This window comes from Callorhinus ursinus, unplaced genomic scaffold (genome assembly GCF_003265705.2).
Source record: "Callorhinus ursinus isolate GAN/ISIS: 27379988/994484 unplaced genomic scaffold, GSC_fseal_2.0 scaffold66, whole genome shotgun sequence".
Taxonomy (NCBI): Eukaryota; Metazoa; Chordata; class Mammalia; order Carnivora; family Otariidae; genus Callorhinus; species Callorhinus ursinus.
Genome location: NW_027397128.1, coordinates 279,193 through 293,838, shown reverse-complemented (window position 1 = coordinate 293,838; position 14,646 = coordinate 279,193). Strand labels below are relative to the sequence as shown.

General features: G+C 43.2%; 1 protein-coding gene across 10 annotated transcripts in view; it reads left to right on the top strand.

Annotated features, from left to right (window-relative positions):
* ARHGEF9 (Cdc42 guanine nucleotide exchange factor 9) overlaps positions 1-14,646 on the top strand; it is a 233,675-nt gene that overhangs the window by 56,074 nt on the left and 162,955 nt on the right. Inside the window, exon 2 of one of the 10 annotated variants that reach the window (XM_073885848.1) lies at positions 10,485-10,540. The exons of 8 other annotated variants lie outside the window; for them this stretch is intronic. The gene's annotated coding sequence lies outside the window, so the exon portion shown is untranslated. Of the gene's footprint in view, positions 1-9,577; positions 9,695-10,484; positions 10,541-14,646 lie in introns of those variants that run through there. One more of the 10 variants, XM_073885847.1, reaches the window with a different exon arrangement.

Sequence of the window (14,646 nt, the reverse complement as noted above, 5' to 3'; positions counted from 1 at the left end):
GTGACAGGAATGTTCAGCCAGGAATGAGGATGACTGCTACATTAAAAGGAAATGTCAGATCAGCCCGAATCTAGCTTATCACACACGTGAACAGGCAGCCTTCGCAGATGGTGAGATTTTATTCTAGGATTGTGGGGGCCTTGACGAATTTGAGGGGCTTGTGCCCATTTGAAAAAGGACTCAACCCTAGAGGGTGAGTGGTCTGGGGACCTATTTGTATTTAAATTTATCAGCTGTGAGATGGTTTGAACCCTTCAGGGAAAAGAGTCAGTCCCTGTGCATTTGCTGTAATAGTGGGGAAGATTCTGTTCATTTGCTGGGTGACCTTGGGTAAATTACTTCTCCCCTCTGACATTTGGATTCCTCATCTGCAAATAAGATTAGGAGGATTAGATAGCTTCAAAGATTTCTTCTGGCTCTAATGATGTGTGCTTACTTTATGATTAATAAAAATGATCAAAATGATTAAGAATATTATTCAAAACCAGCAGGTAATCCACAGATCTCTTATAGCAGGTTTGAAATGCATAAGGTGATTTTGGGGGTAATAGACTTGCCTTCCTAATTATATTTGGCTTAGGTTTCTTCTAAAACACTCAACTATAAGTTGTATTCATTGAGCACACAGTGGCTGCCCAGCAGGGAAGGGAGCCCTACAGAGAGCTGAGTGGCAGTGGGATGCCAGTTTGAGATTTAGCAGTCATTAAAAAAACATGTTGCGTGGATAATTGAGATCTGCCTCTTATAGATAAAATATCAGTCTCATTGGTCTGGGAAAGGAGGAAAGGGGCTGGCTGTTTTGACAGCCCAGGACCCCTTCCTGTGGTATTTTAAGTAGCCATTTATTTACTTAATACTAATACTGTTAATAAGAATTTTAACAAATAAAGTTCCCTAGTTATTTCATTGGCTACATCCAAAACCTGGAAGTAGTTGAGGAAACTGAGGCATAAAGAGATTAAGTGACTTACTCAAGGTCACACAGTTCAGGAAGTGGTAGTTCTTGACCTAGAACTACCTCTTGATATCACATTCTGCAGTTCTTCCGGTGTAGCCTACAGAGTGGACCCTGGTCAGAATGTGGTCATGACTCAGAATTGAAGAGGTTCTACTAACATAGAGCAGAACTCAGGAGGGAGCTTAAAAGAAAGGGGAAAAGGGCCACCCTGGAGGAAAAGGAAACATTAAGGGAGGGATGTGTTTAAGGTAAGTTCTTTCTTGCCCTTACCATTCTTCTGTGCTAGTTTCCCCCTGACAAAAATTGGCCATTTGGTCTTTGAGCATCAAGGTTAAGAGTTGGTAGCAGAGAGAGAAAGTTATGCATCCATGGCAGAGACACAGTGTATGGAAGGCAGATCTTCAGTAAGAAATAAAAACACTGGAAGTGGCCTTGGGGTCCCTGGAAGCAAGCCATGGCTCTGTTCCTACCTTGTTGCCAGAACTTGATCAAGGCCCTTCCCCACTTGCCTCAGTTTCCAAATCATTAAAATGAGGAGTGGACTCAATAGAAGAGCCATGTTCTCAAATGAAATTTGAACCAGAAACTTCTATACGGAACAGGAAAAAGCAGAACTAGTATGGTTGAAATGGGCCTAGGATGAGGTGGAGGACAGAGTCTAGAATTTCAGGTAATCATGTTGCCAGTGTAGACCTTAGTCATTAGGGGAATTGGGATTAGGAGAGTGGGGATGACTCTGCCCAGTGCAGACAGACTGCTTGGAAGATAGGACAGCTTTGGGTGGGAGAGGGGGTTCAGGCAGAGATAAGAATACCTTGGAGATCTGCAGCATGCCTCTCCCTTTTCTATTTCCTATTTTACAAGTGAGAAAATTAAGGGAAAGGGGACTTGTCCAAGGTTTCAGTGATGGGCCTGGGATCCTGATTCTTCAAATCAGGCCTTTATCCTCTGTAACCTGCTACCTCTGCTATAGGATGCTGGCTCAATGCTCCTTTGGCTGGATCAGAGACCTGAATGCACTCTCAAGTCTGGCTGGAGAAAGCAAGCTGACAGAGAAATTGGGAGAACAGTAGTATTATATAACCTCCCGGAGGGGAGCAGGCTTGTCAGCAGCCCTTGGGGTACCAGGCAGTGAGATGAGGGACAAGGAATCCTAGAATCTTCTGCAGACTACATTAGTTCTCCTGAGGGAGGGAGCCCTGGATGCAGCCCTGTGTTGTGCAACCATCTACCCTCAGGGCCCAGAAGAGGCCAGCACTGCATATCCATAGCCAGCTCTGGGAATAGTTCTGGCAGCTCCGATCTCTCTGCCTGACTGCCTTCATTAGAGGAGGGGGAGCCATGCACCTCCATGCCCAGCTGCCTGCAGGAAGGATGTGCTAAGAGCCCACCCTCCACCCCCTCAGAATGTGGTGTCTAAAGACAGCAGCTACTTTTAGCTGTACCTCCCACAGCCTCTCCTCCGCCCACTCTCTTCTTTCCTCCTCCCTCTGTGAACCCTGCTGGTTGGCAGGAGGGCTGGGCAGTAGTGGGTGCTTTGGTATTAGGAAAGAGGCGGGCAGGGGAGAGCCAGGCATCCCTAGGAGAGGCTGTGGTAGACCTAGTATAGTGGGAGGGCTCAGAACAAAGGCAAATTATGAGACTGCTTTGTGCTTAGGGCCCAAAGGGAGTGGAGGGACTTACTAATTTCCTTTGCACTTGGAACCAGCAAGGTGCTTGTCTTTAATAATCTAGGTTGAACTGCACAGGAGGGCTCAGGAAGATTTATGGGACACTGCACATAGACACCTTCTGTACTTGGATTTAGAGAAAGGCAACTGGGGCTAGTGATCCTCACTTGATTCTTGACTGTCCCTCTTGAACATTGTCTTACACTGATCATTGGGTTTTACAAATTATCTCACTTGATCTTCTCTGTGGCCCTGTGAAATAGGAAGGGCAGGGATTATCATTTTACAGATGAGAAAAATGAAGCTCAAAGAGTTATTGTCATATAACTGATCTCGGCTCAAGCTCTGGAAGTTATAGTGCCATTTAAAGTCATTCCAGACAGCTATACCTTCTAGAAAAGGGGTATTGCAGCTGTTCTCAATCTAATTCCCTCATTGTGGAGGCTGGAAAACTAGGCCCAGAAGGAGAAAGGACTCGCCCAAGGAAACACAGTATGTTTGTAGTAGTACTGGAACTAGAACATTGCCTAGCAAAGATATGAGTTCCTGGACCTGTGACTTACAAGCTGCTCTTGCCTTTCAAGGTTAGTGAGGGAAACCTGTATGGTGTGATGGGAAGCAAAGGGTCACTGAACTAGTAATCTGTCATTTTGTAGCTCTGTGACCTTGGGCAAAGTACTTAGCCTCTCTGAGTTAGTTTTCTTTTCTGTTAATTGGGGCTGAAAATCCCTGAGAACTCTCTGGGGCAGAAATCTCTGTGTGACTGCTATAATGAAGGGAACTGACACTCAGTAGCCCTTTATAAAGGTTTGTTAATGAAAGACACATGAATTAAGAGAGGCTGCAAATATGAACTCAGTCATTGGGTGACCTTGAACAAATACCGTTGTTTTTTTTGCCTTATTTCTCCATCACAGCATGAAGGACTCTTTTTTTACTTCCCTCCCTTGAAAGTATAAAAGTCCTATGACCTGGCTCATGTCTTGGGTCTTTGGTGGAAAGCTGGAATTTTTTTATATATATATATAGGAAGCTTTCTTTTATTTACCCTCAGCTCCATCTCCCCCACCAGGCCACACACATATTGCTATGAATAGCAGACTAGCGTTCTCTCTCCCTGTCTCCTGCAAAGCTAAAAGAGGAGCTTGGAAGAAAGCCAGAATTAACTGTGTTTTTATTTAGTGCCTTCTCAAGTCCATCAAGCCAGAACCATCTAGGCACTTGGCAATTAAAAATCAATTCTTGGCCCCCAGTTTCTTGGCTAGGATTTGTGATGAGCATTACTAGGTTTTCATGATATGATTAAGAGTTGTGTTAGAAATTGCAGGCTTCTGACAAATGACCTACTTAGAACAAATCAACACTCTTCACCTTTGTCTGCATTATTTTATTTGGAAAATTCTCATTGCTCCAGGGGGCAGGGTGAGAAGATAAGGACTATTGTATAGTCCTGCCACACTGGCCTTTTCTCCACAACTGTATGAGGTGAGCAAGGCCAGGATTATTTCCCATTTTATGACTAAAGAAATTGAAACTCAGAGAATTGCTCATATTGACTCAGATCAGTGCTGCCTCTTAAAAGCAGTGGTGTGCAAGGAAGAGCTTAGCATGTAGTTAGCTGTTATCAACCTACCCATACCAAGTGGCCTTGGGCAAGGAGATTGTTCTAAAGATGCCTTCTGTACTTTGCTTCTATCTAGGTCTTGTTATAAAAGTTAGTGAGCAGCAGATAAAACCAGCAGATGCCACTAGATAATTCTGGCTAGGTTGGCATTGAACTAATTGGCAATTCAGATACATCTATTTGACCTATGGTGTGTCCACTCAAATATATCATCCAGGGATGCATGAGAGGCCTTGCCAAATGCAGAAGGGTGGCCCTAGATTTTATGGCCCTTCATGTTCAGTTTGGAAGTTTTCTTTCTGTGAGGTATATTTGAGATACACATGTGGAGTACACTTTCACACTGACATGCTTGGAGCACATATATTCAGTTAACTATGGAGTACACTCACACTTGAGCATATTCTCTACAGGCAGGGTATACACACAAAGACACATGATGCATGCTTATGCAAATTTATATGTGCAGATACATATGCATGCATATAAAGCACAACTGCACACCCAAATACACATAAGGCATGCTGAGATGTACATTCAGATATGCTCCTACCCCCAGGACATACACTCCTATCCCTGAAATACACTTTTAAGGATTTACTTGGACAAACCACCCTCCCCGCAGGAGACACATTTGAACATACCTATGGTACACACTCATATGCCCAACACATCCCTGTGGGTCATACTCTGATCCAGAACATATGCTACCCTTAGGACCAGCTTACTGTCCCAATTTTCAAATGGACACAACAGGGCACTGGCCCCATCTGGTGGGTCTTTATCAGTTTGCTCTGGCTCTCCCTTCCTTTATCCCTGAAATCAGGCTTCAGAGGGCAGTGAGCTCAGGAATAAAATGGATACTCAAGATGGCATGTGTTATAGCAGGCTCTTCAAGGCAAACAAAATTTACAACTGAGCCCTCAGATGTTGAGCTAATAAGCAGATGGAGAAGAATGGAGAAGATAAATTGGCATTGATCAGTGCAGAAAGCTTGAGCCTGCTCCTCCATCCCCAATTTACTTAACAAACCACTATGGAATGATTTGATTGTGAATAATGTCCTAGAAAACCTAAAGTAGGGGTGCCTGGGTGGCTCAGTTGTTAAGCGTCTGCCTTCGGCTCAGGTCGTGATCCCAGGGTCCTGGGATCGAGCCCCGCATCGGGCTCCCTGCTCCGCGGGAAGCCTGCTTCTCCCTCTCCCTCTGCCCCTGCTTGGGTTCCCTCTCTCGCTGTGTTTCTCTCTCTGTCAAATAAATAAATAAAATCTTTAAAAAAACCCTAAAATAACTGAATATTAAAGTACATTTTTTTTCCTTAGGAATGAGGTAACAACTTGGCCAGAGTAAGTATATCTAAGTTGTGGGTGGAAGGATGCATAAGGGTGGTGCAGAGCCCCAACTTCTCCTGGGTCAGTAGTGGGTAGAGAAAACAACCACATTCTTTTTTTTAACTTTTATTTGCATTTATTTTATGCAGAATTTACTATTTACTCCCAGATCATAAGTTTTTGTTTCTTCAGTTTCTTCTGGGATATCTTTTTCTTCTGTGCACCTCCTCTTCTGGTTTAAGAACAATCTGCTCTTTTTCAGTAAGGATCATCTCAGTGTGGCTGGGAGAGCTCATGTATGGGTTAATCCAACCTTGAGCCCTGCAATTTCTATGCCGCATCTTGGGGGAGTCGTGGGGTTTGTTCACCTGGGTATGCTCAATGACCAGAGAATCTGCATCTAAACCCTTAAGCTTGGCATTACTCTCTGCATTTTTAAGCATGTTCAGTAAAGATTCAGTACTCTTTTTGGGCCACTGGCCCTGTGTCCAGCTCCACTGTTTGGCATGGGCACACCTCACCTACCAACTACACCACTGTAGCGATGGAATGGCACCCATTGCTGCTGCAAAATGATATCCTTCAGATCTTGGTGACTTTTCAGATGTGCATATCCTTGATTGCCTGGGCAGTTTCATGTATGTTCTTGAAGTGAACACAAAGATTTGAACCTCTTGCTTTGCTTGATTTTTTAGGGTTTTCTGGATCAAATGAATAGTGAACCATTTTCAGAGATCACCTCAGGCCTCTTGAATAGCCACATTCTTAATGACCACAGCCCTGCCCCTAGGCACAACCACTTGAACCATCTGGCCCCATTAATGAGGACCTGCTATTTTTAGAGTTTCTCAAGCTTGAAACCAGGTTGGGATGTCCTGGGGAGGCCTTTCTCACCTTTAGTAACCAAAGGCTGGAGCTGGAAGGAGAGAACCCTAGATTGGGTCTGGATTGAAGGGTATGAAGCAGTGAACAGGTAGCTAGAGTGTGCCAGGTTTGCCCTGGCAGACCTCAGAGCAGCAGCCTCAGAGCCTGAGCAGGATACTGTTGACTGTGACAGCCTTATGCTCATTTCTCAACTTTGGACTTGAGATCAAGAAACATGAATTCCAGTTACTACTCTGCAACTTAGAGTGTGCCTTAGTCAGGTTTCCCTCCTCTGTCTGGGTCTTATTTGGTCTCTAGGCAAAATAGCCAGTATATCCCTCAGATGCTGGCAAGATTCAGATAGACAAAGAGTTGAGAAAATGCTTTGCAGATGTTCTTACTCTTCACCCACAAAGCTGTACCCCCATCCCTAAGCTAGTCTCACCCATCAACAACCAGGTCTGACCCCTATTACAGTAGCCATAAAAAGAAAAGGGGGTCAAGGGAAGGAAACCTCATGGTGTCTGGTTGAGCAAAGTCATGCTGGGGTCACCCTCACCCTTACAGATGTTTTTCAATGCTAGGTCAATCCTTTCCTGGAAAACAGGTTTGCAATATTTAGGTGATCATATAGTTTTGGCTCTTCAGAAACCCTAGGCAGTGAGGAAAAGCGGAGGACATCAGGATCAAGGACTTCTTCCTAAACTAGGAAAAGAAGGTCAGACCATCTATACCTGCCACCTGCCAGAGGAAGCAACTTGGAATGGCAGTTCTGACCCCGAGACAGTGCCTTATGCCATTTTGTGCTCAGGGTCATTCCACCTGCTTTGTTGAAGGGGGTGGGTCAGGAACTACACTATGTAGCTCAAGTTCAGATTTCTCTTCACCCCATACATTGTGGGCAAAGTTCTTCTAAGCCTCAGTTTTCTGGTCTGTAAAATGGGCTTAACTGTAAATCTCAGGATTGTTGGGTGCAAGAATTCATCATGGCAAAGGATGAGAAAAGTGCCTTGTAAAATGTTGAACATGTTTTGCTGCTGTTTGGATTGTTAATAATCTACCCAGGTCATTTTTACAGGTAGTTTAGAGGTAATTCAGGAGCTTGTCTTTGCTTTATTTCTCACTCCTTAACCCTGTCCTTCTTTTAAGCCAGTACTGGCTCCATTTTACAGATGGGGATACTGAGGCCCAGAAAAGGGAGGGACCAGCCTGATGATGTTGGATTAGGCAGTGGTGGATTCAGGATTTGAAACCATACTTTCAGATCTATTTAGTATTTTCTATAGCCCCAAGCTACCAGCCAGAATTCCAGTGCTAAAGGAAGCTGCCAGTGGTGGCTTAAGTTAATATATGTTAAAAATTTAGGTTTGTCTCTGATACATAGCAATGAAGTTGGGTGGGCGTGGTATCTGGGGCCCAGCCTTCCCCAGCAGTACCCTGCTTACCCACAAGAGGCACACTGAGTGACCTTTCATCCCTTCTACAGCAGCTCATGCCCTACTCTTCTGCGTGTTGGAAGCAGTGAAGCATTGGAGAAGATGCTAAGCTGTTGTGAGACAGAATTGTGCTGCCCATTTAAGCTACTTCAGAAGGGTCCCTGAAGGCACTTGATCCATCTTGGCTACCCCCACCTCCTCACAGCTTCCAGGGTACAGAAGCAGGGTACAGAAGCTTTGTGTGGCCGACCTGCATAAGGGTTTAGGTCAAAAGGTATCTGAGAAAATGTTTGAGGGCCTTGATCTGTGGAGTATTTTGCCAACTCTTGAGGGATAAAATAGTGCAAATCCAAGAACCAAAGCTGGGAAAGTCCCTTGAGACTGTCTTGGCTGATTCTCACCTGGCCTTGATGTGGACATTAAATCTCAGCTGGGCTGACTTTTTGTCACTTAGTGTGCTTTTCCTTGTACACCACAGACTCTTGAGCTGGGCCAGATTTCCTGGAGCCTTTGTAGCTTGTTTATTTTTGCCTTTCTGAGCCCAGGACAGATACATTGAGACTGATTGGTGAGAAGAAGGAGATGAAATAATCTGTGGAGCTCATGCCTTCGGTGCTAGACATTGGGGAAGATGGCCTTTTGTGTCTTTCTTCATCTGTCCTGCTGCTAATATGTTATTTTCCTCTGGCCCCCTGATAGGCTGTAGGAACCTAATTGAAAGTGTTGTTTTTCACTTGTGCTACTAAAACCTATAGAATGACTATGGTACTGTCCTTTCTGGGGGATTAGACAGTTTCTGGGGTGGGGAAACTAGAGGGAAAACAAGAGAGACACCTTCTGTTCTTCAAGTTTGAGAGCCCAAAGAGGTGGATAGGGAAGAGTGAGCTGCCAAAGTCCTGCCAAGAAGCAGCCACAAAGTTTCCCCAGCTCTCTTGACCCTAGACACCTCATTTTTATTATTTTATTTTTGAATAGGAAATACACTCACATGGTTAAAATCCAAAAGATATAAGTGGGTGCACAGTAAAAAGTCTCCCTCCTGCCCCTCCCCTCCAGTCACTTGACTTCCTCTGCAGAGGCCACCAGTGAGTCCTTCCACAGAAATAATCTATAGGATATATAAGCATATATGGATATATTCATTTTTCTCTTTTTTATGGTAATATATTCACCGTTCTATGCCTTGCTGTACCATGGATGTTCTTTGATCCTGTGGGGCATGAGGATGTGCTGTGGAGAGCAGAGGTTAAGAGCACTGGTTCGAGAGTAAAACTATGCATTTTGGTTCTGGTTCTATGTGACCTTCAGCAATCACTTCATCTCTTCAAACCTTGGTTTCTTCATTTTTAAAATGGGAATCAAATAAGTTAGTATATGTAAAAGCTTAGATTTACCTCTGACACATAGTAAGCACTCAGCCATTTTTTATTATTAGAAGAAAAACATTGTACTGTGAGTCAGGAGATCTAGGTTCTCTTTTGGCCTCTGCTCCAGGGATAGCTGAGTGATTTCCTTTGGCTTCCTTTGAGATGTTTTCTCATCTTAAAAATGTAAGGTCTCATTCCTACTCTGCTTATCTTCTAGAGTTTCTAGGAGGATCCAGTGAGCTCATGAATGTTAAATGATGTGAAAGCAACTTAGAAACTGTAATGTGCTAAGCACATGGAAATGGTGCTACTTAACTCTTTTCATAGAAGCTACTTTGGATAACTTGAACCCAATGGCCTGAACTGGATGGAGAAGGCATTGCCCTTTCTGCTGGCAGTAGAACCCAAAGGCCATCCCTGAACTGGAGCTCTATTCTGAGTGGAGGTAGTTCATGGCAAAAATTCAAGAGTCAAGTTTTGTCTTTTGACATTTTTTATCTCACTGCATACCTCTTCTGAATTCCTTGTTTCCATGTTTTCTTTGCCTCCCCTCTGTTCCTTTTACCTCTCCTCTGTCTCTTGTCAAAACCTGCTTTTATTTTATTTTCAAATTTTTTAATTTAAATTCTAGTTAGTTAACATATAGTGTAATATTGGTTTCAGGAGTGGAATTTAGTGATTCATCACTTACATATAATACCCAGTGCTCATTATAACAAGTACCCTCCTTAATTACACATAACCCATTTAGCGCATCCCCCCACATCCCTCCATCAACCACCAGTTTGTTCTTTATTGTTAAGAGTCTGCTATGGTTTGCTTTCCCCGCTCTCTCTCTCCCTTTTTTTTTCCTCTTCCCATATGTTCATTTGTTTTCTTTCTTAAATTCTACAAATGAGTGAAATCATATGGTATTTGTCTTTCTCTGACTGACTTATTTCACTTAGCATAATACACTGTAGCTCCATCCATGTCATTGCAAATGGCAAGACTTCATTTCTTTTGATGGCTGAGTAATATTCCACTGTGTGTGTGTGTGTGTATCGCATCTTCTTTATCCATTCATCAGACGATGGACATTTGGGCTTTCTCCATAGTTTGGCTATTGTGGACTTTGCTGCTATAAACATCACATTGCATGTACCCCTTTTAATGTGTATATTTGTATCCTTTGGGTAAATACCTACTAGTGCAATTGCTGGGTCATAGTGTAGTTCTACTTTTAATTTTTTGAGGAACCTTCATACTGTTCTCCCGAGTATCTGCACCAGTTTGCAATCGCACCAACAGTGTAAGTGGTTTCCCCTTTCTCTGCATCCTCCCCAATACCTGTTTTTTCCTGGGTGATTAATTTTGCCATTCTTACAGGTGTGAGGTGGTGTCTCATTGTAGTTTTGATTTGTATTTCACTGATGATGAGTGATGTTGAGCATCTTTTCATGTGTTTGTTAGCCCTCTGGATATCTTCTTTGAAAAAATGTCTATTCATGTCTTCTGCCCATTTCTTAACTGTATTGTTTGTTTTTTGGGTGTTGAGTTTGTTAAGTTCTTTATATATTTTGGATACTAACCCTTTATCAGATATGTAATTTGCAAATATCTTCTCCCATTCCATAGGCTGCCTTTTAGTTTTGTTGATTGTTCCCTTCACTGTGCGGAAGCTTTTTATTTTGATGAATCCCAATAGTTCATTTTTGCTTTTGTTTCCTTTGCCTCCAAGTGATGGGTCTAGTAACAAGTTGCTACAGGCGAAGTCAAAGAGGTTGCTGCCTGTGTTCTCCTATAGGATTTTAATGGTTTCCTGTCTCACATTTAGGTCTTTCATCCATTTTGAATTTATTTTTGTGTATGGTGTAAGAAAGTAGCCCGGTTTCATTCTTCTGCATGTTGCTATCCAGTTTTTACCAACACCATTTGTTGAAGAGATTCTTTTTTCCATTGGATATTCTTTCCTGCTGTGTTGAAGATTAGTTGACCATACACTTGTGGGTCCATTTCTGTGTTTTCTATTCTGTTTGATTGATCTGTGTCTGTTTTTGTGCCGTACCATACTGTCCTGATGGTTATACCTTTGTAATACAGCTTGAAGGCCGGAATTGTGTTGCCTCCAGCTTTGCTTTTCTTTTTCAGTATTGCTTTGGCTATTTGGGGTCTTTTGTGCTTCCATACAAATTTTAGAATTGTTTGTTCTAGCTCCATGAAAAATGCTGGTAGTATTTTGAAGGGATTGCATTAAATGTGTACATTGCTTTGGGTAGTATAGACATTTTAACAATGTTATTCTTCCAGTACATGAGCATGGAATGTCTTTCCATTTCTTTTTGTCCTCTTCAATTTCTTTCATCAGTGTTTTATATTATAGTTTTCAGAGTACAGGTTTTTTATCTCTTTGGTTAGGTTTATTCCTAGGGATCTTATTGTTTTTGGTGCAATTGCAATTGGGATTGATAGCTTGATTTCTCTTTCCACTGCTTCATTATTAGTGTATAGAAATGCAACAGATTTCTGTATGTTGATTTTATATCCAGCATCTTTGCTGAATTCATGTATTCTAGCAATTTTTTGGTGGAGTCTTTTGGGTCATGTCTGCTCAGATATGAAATTATTTAGTTATGGGTGATAGCAACACCCAGGCTAAAGCTGAAATCAGCTTTCATATCTGAGCAGACATGACACTCTCTATGTAAAAAACCCAAATGCCATCCCTCCTAGGCCTTGAGGGTGGGTCTGATTGTGCTTCACTTGTGTCCTCTTTGACAGCTTAAGTTTAGATGTTGCATCTCTCTGCCAGAAGGCAGGCCAACTCAGCCAGTTTTTCCCCTGGGGCCTGGTCCAGTGGCTGCTCACCAGACATCCCTGCCATCCACCCATCCACTATTTACCATGTCTGCTGGGAACCCAGGATTGTGCTAGACTTTGATAGAAACATGGCCCATCCCTGAACAGGAATCACTGCTGACAGGGACCAAAGGCACTGCTTAGTAGCCTTGGCCAATGTATTTTCTCTCACTGTGAGCCAACAGGCAGAGGAAAATCAATAAGCCACTGGAAACCATCTTCTACTTTCTGATGGGCTGTTTAAATGAAGATTTCCTTTTGGGTTGTAAGGACTCCCCAGGAGAATATTACATTCTCTTTGGAAAGGCTGAGGCTTTGCAAATCTGTGTCCTGGGTGGGCATACTCAATAGACTTCAAGGTGGTTTAAATTGATTGAAATATATTTATTTTTCCTTTCTGTTCTCCAGATATAGGAGCAGGTCAAAATGCTCCTATAAATGCTGTTCCTGTTCTTACCACCTTAGAGCAGATGGCCACATTTAAAGACCACATAAGAACCATTAGTTCAAACCTATCTCTTCCTCTGCTCCCCCCCCCACCTACAGCCCTCCTTCCCCTACAATACTTTAACACGACATCTGTCAAATGGATTAAAAAAAATGACTTTCCTTTCTTCTCTCTGCCTTGCCCACCCACCCTCTGGCTGTGGTGTTGATGAGTATAGAACTATGCATGTGGGAGGCATGGAGGACAGATTCATCATGTAGTTCCAGCCCCCTCCCCCTCCCCTTCTGTAAACCTAGAGGAGCCCCACCCCCACCACTTCTCAGGAAACTCCAAGGCTGGCGTTCAAGTCACAATCCAGGAAAAGTTAAGGATCCCATGGCTGGTCCCAATAGAACCACATAAAGCAATTCAAGAACCCAGGTGCAGAGCCCTAGATAGGTCTGGGTCATCTCAGGGATTGGGAGCTTCTTGAGCTCCCTGCCTCTTCCCTAGGCCTGGCCTGGCCATCTCTCAAGGTTTGAAGGCAACAAAGAGACCCCAATGGGTGGCTGGAACTTAGTACCCACAGGAAGTCCAAGAAGAAGATCACAATACCCAGGGCAGGAACATTTTGGAGATGGAGGCCAAGCTGACTCAAGAGACAGGTGGGGTCATGGTAACCTCCAGTTTGGGAGGTATGCTTCAGACTCAACTCATCGAGAGAGAATTGCTGAGTCATTTTTTGTTTATTTGTTTTACTAATAATTTGTCTCTTAGAATATTAGAGTCTGACTTGAATAGATTGAGCACAGCTCTTGGAAATTGTTTCTAGACTATAGCATAGAAACATACTGCAAAGATTTTTCCATTAGGGCCGTTGGGAGCCTCAGGGCTGAAGATCAGGGCAGGGGTGGGAGGGAGTAGGGGTTCAAGAGAGCAGGTGCAGATAGCCTCTCAAGGCAGACTGGAAAGATCCTCCTGGACAAGTTACCGTAACTCCTTGGCCTGCCTGGAATCCAATACAAGGAGAAGCCAGGAGACAGTTTCAGAGATTCTGGTTTCTTCCGAATGATCCAGTGTAGTAAGAGGAAATTCTTGTATTTCAAACTTTGGCTCTAGTAAGTTTAAGACACTTGTTTCAATATGATGTATGATTCAGGATCACTTGGGCTGCTTTTTATACATTCTCTGGTGATTCTGAGCAGCAGGTCTGTGGGCCACACATTGAAAGATTGGTCTAATGGGTTCGAGACACCTGGGTGATGCCAAAAGATCCCAGAATAACTTGACAGTAACTACTATTTCCAATGTTTTGGACATTCAAGCTTATGTTTATCAGATTGGGAGGTGCTCTGGGTGGGATACTTCTCTAGCCAACAGGATCATGGTTGGTTGGTGGTCCAGAAACATGTGTTCTCTGTGATCTGTCCAATCCTTGACCTATTTGGCTGCATTTTCTCTAAAGGACTCATTTCTTCAACAAGACCAAACTCTTAACATCATGAACTTTGGAGAAGTAGCTGGGTCTCACTTCATTAACTCCTCGGCCTGTTAGGTTGAGCTAGTGCCTGAAGTTTTGTATCAGAAGAGTCCATTGCTAAGGTCCAGACCAAAAAGTAACTCCACTTCTTTCATATATGTTTGGTCAATGTTACAGCTAAGATCACATGTACCTTCTTTGGAAGAAGTACAGAAAGGTATTGTCCTTTGTCTATAATGAATGAGAAAATGTCCTTCATACCTTAGGAAGCTTATCTGGGATTCCCAAACTATTAGGTCCTAACAGGTATGAGTTGGCTTGTGACCAAAGTACATATTGGCCTTTGGTTCATGTGATCCATCTTACTCTTGCTGAACCTGACTCTCATCTAGGCTCACCTTTCCAAATCAAGCTAGTCCAGCTGGGTTTTGTGTCTGTCAGGTGTTGCTGAAACTAACCATAGATCTTTCATTTTCTTTTCTTTTTCTTAATGTATTTATTCTAGAGAGAGGGAGGAGAGAGAGTGAGAGCATGAGCCAGGGGAGGGGTCAGAGAGAGAGGGAGAAGCAGACTACCCGCTGAGTAGGGAGCCCGACGTAAGACTAGATCCCAGGAACCCTGGGATCATGACCGGAGTTGAAGGTAGACGCTT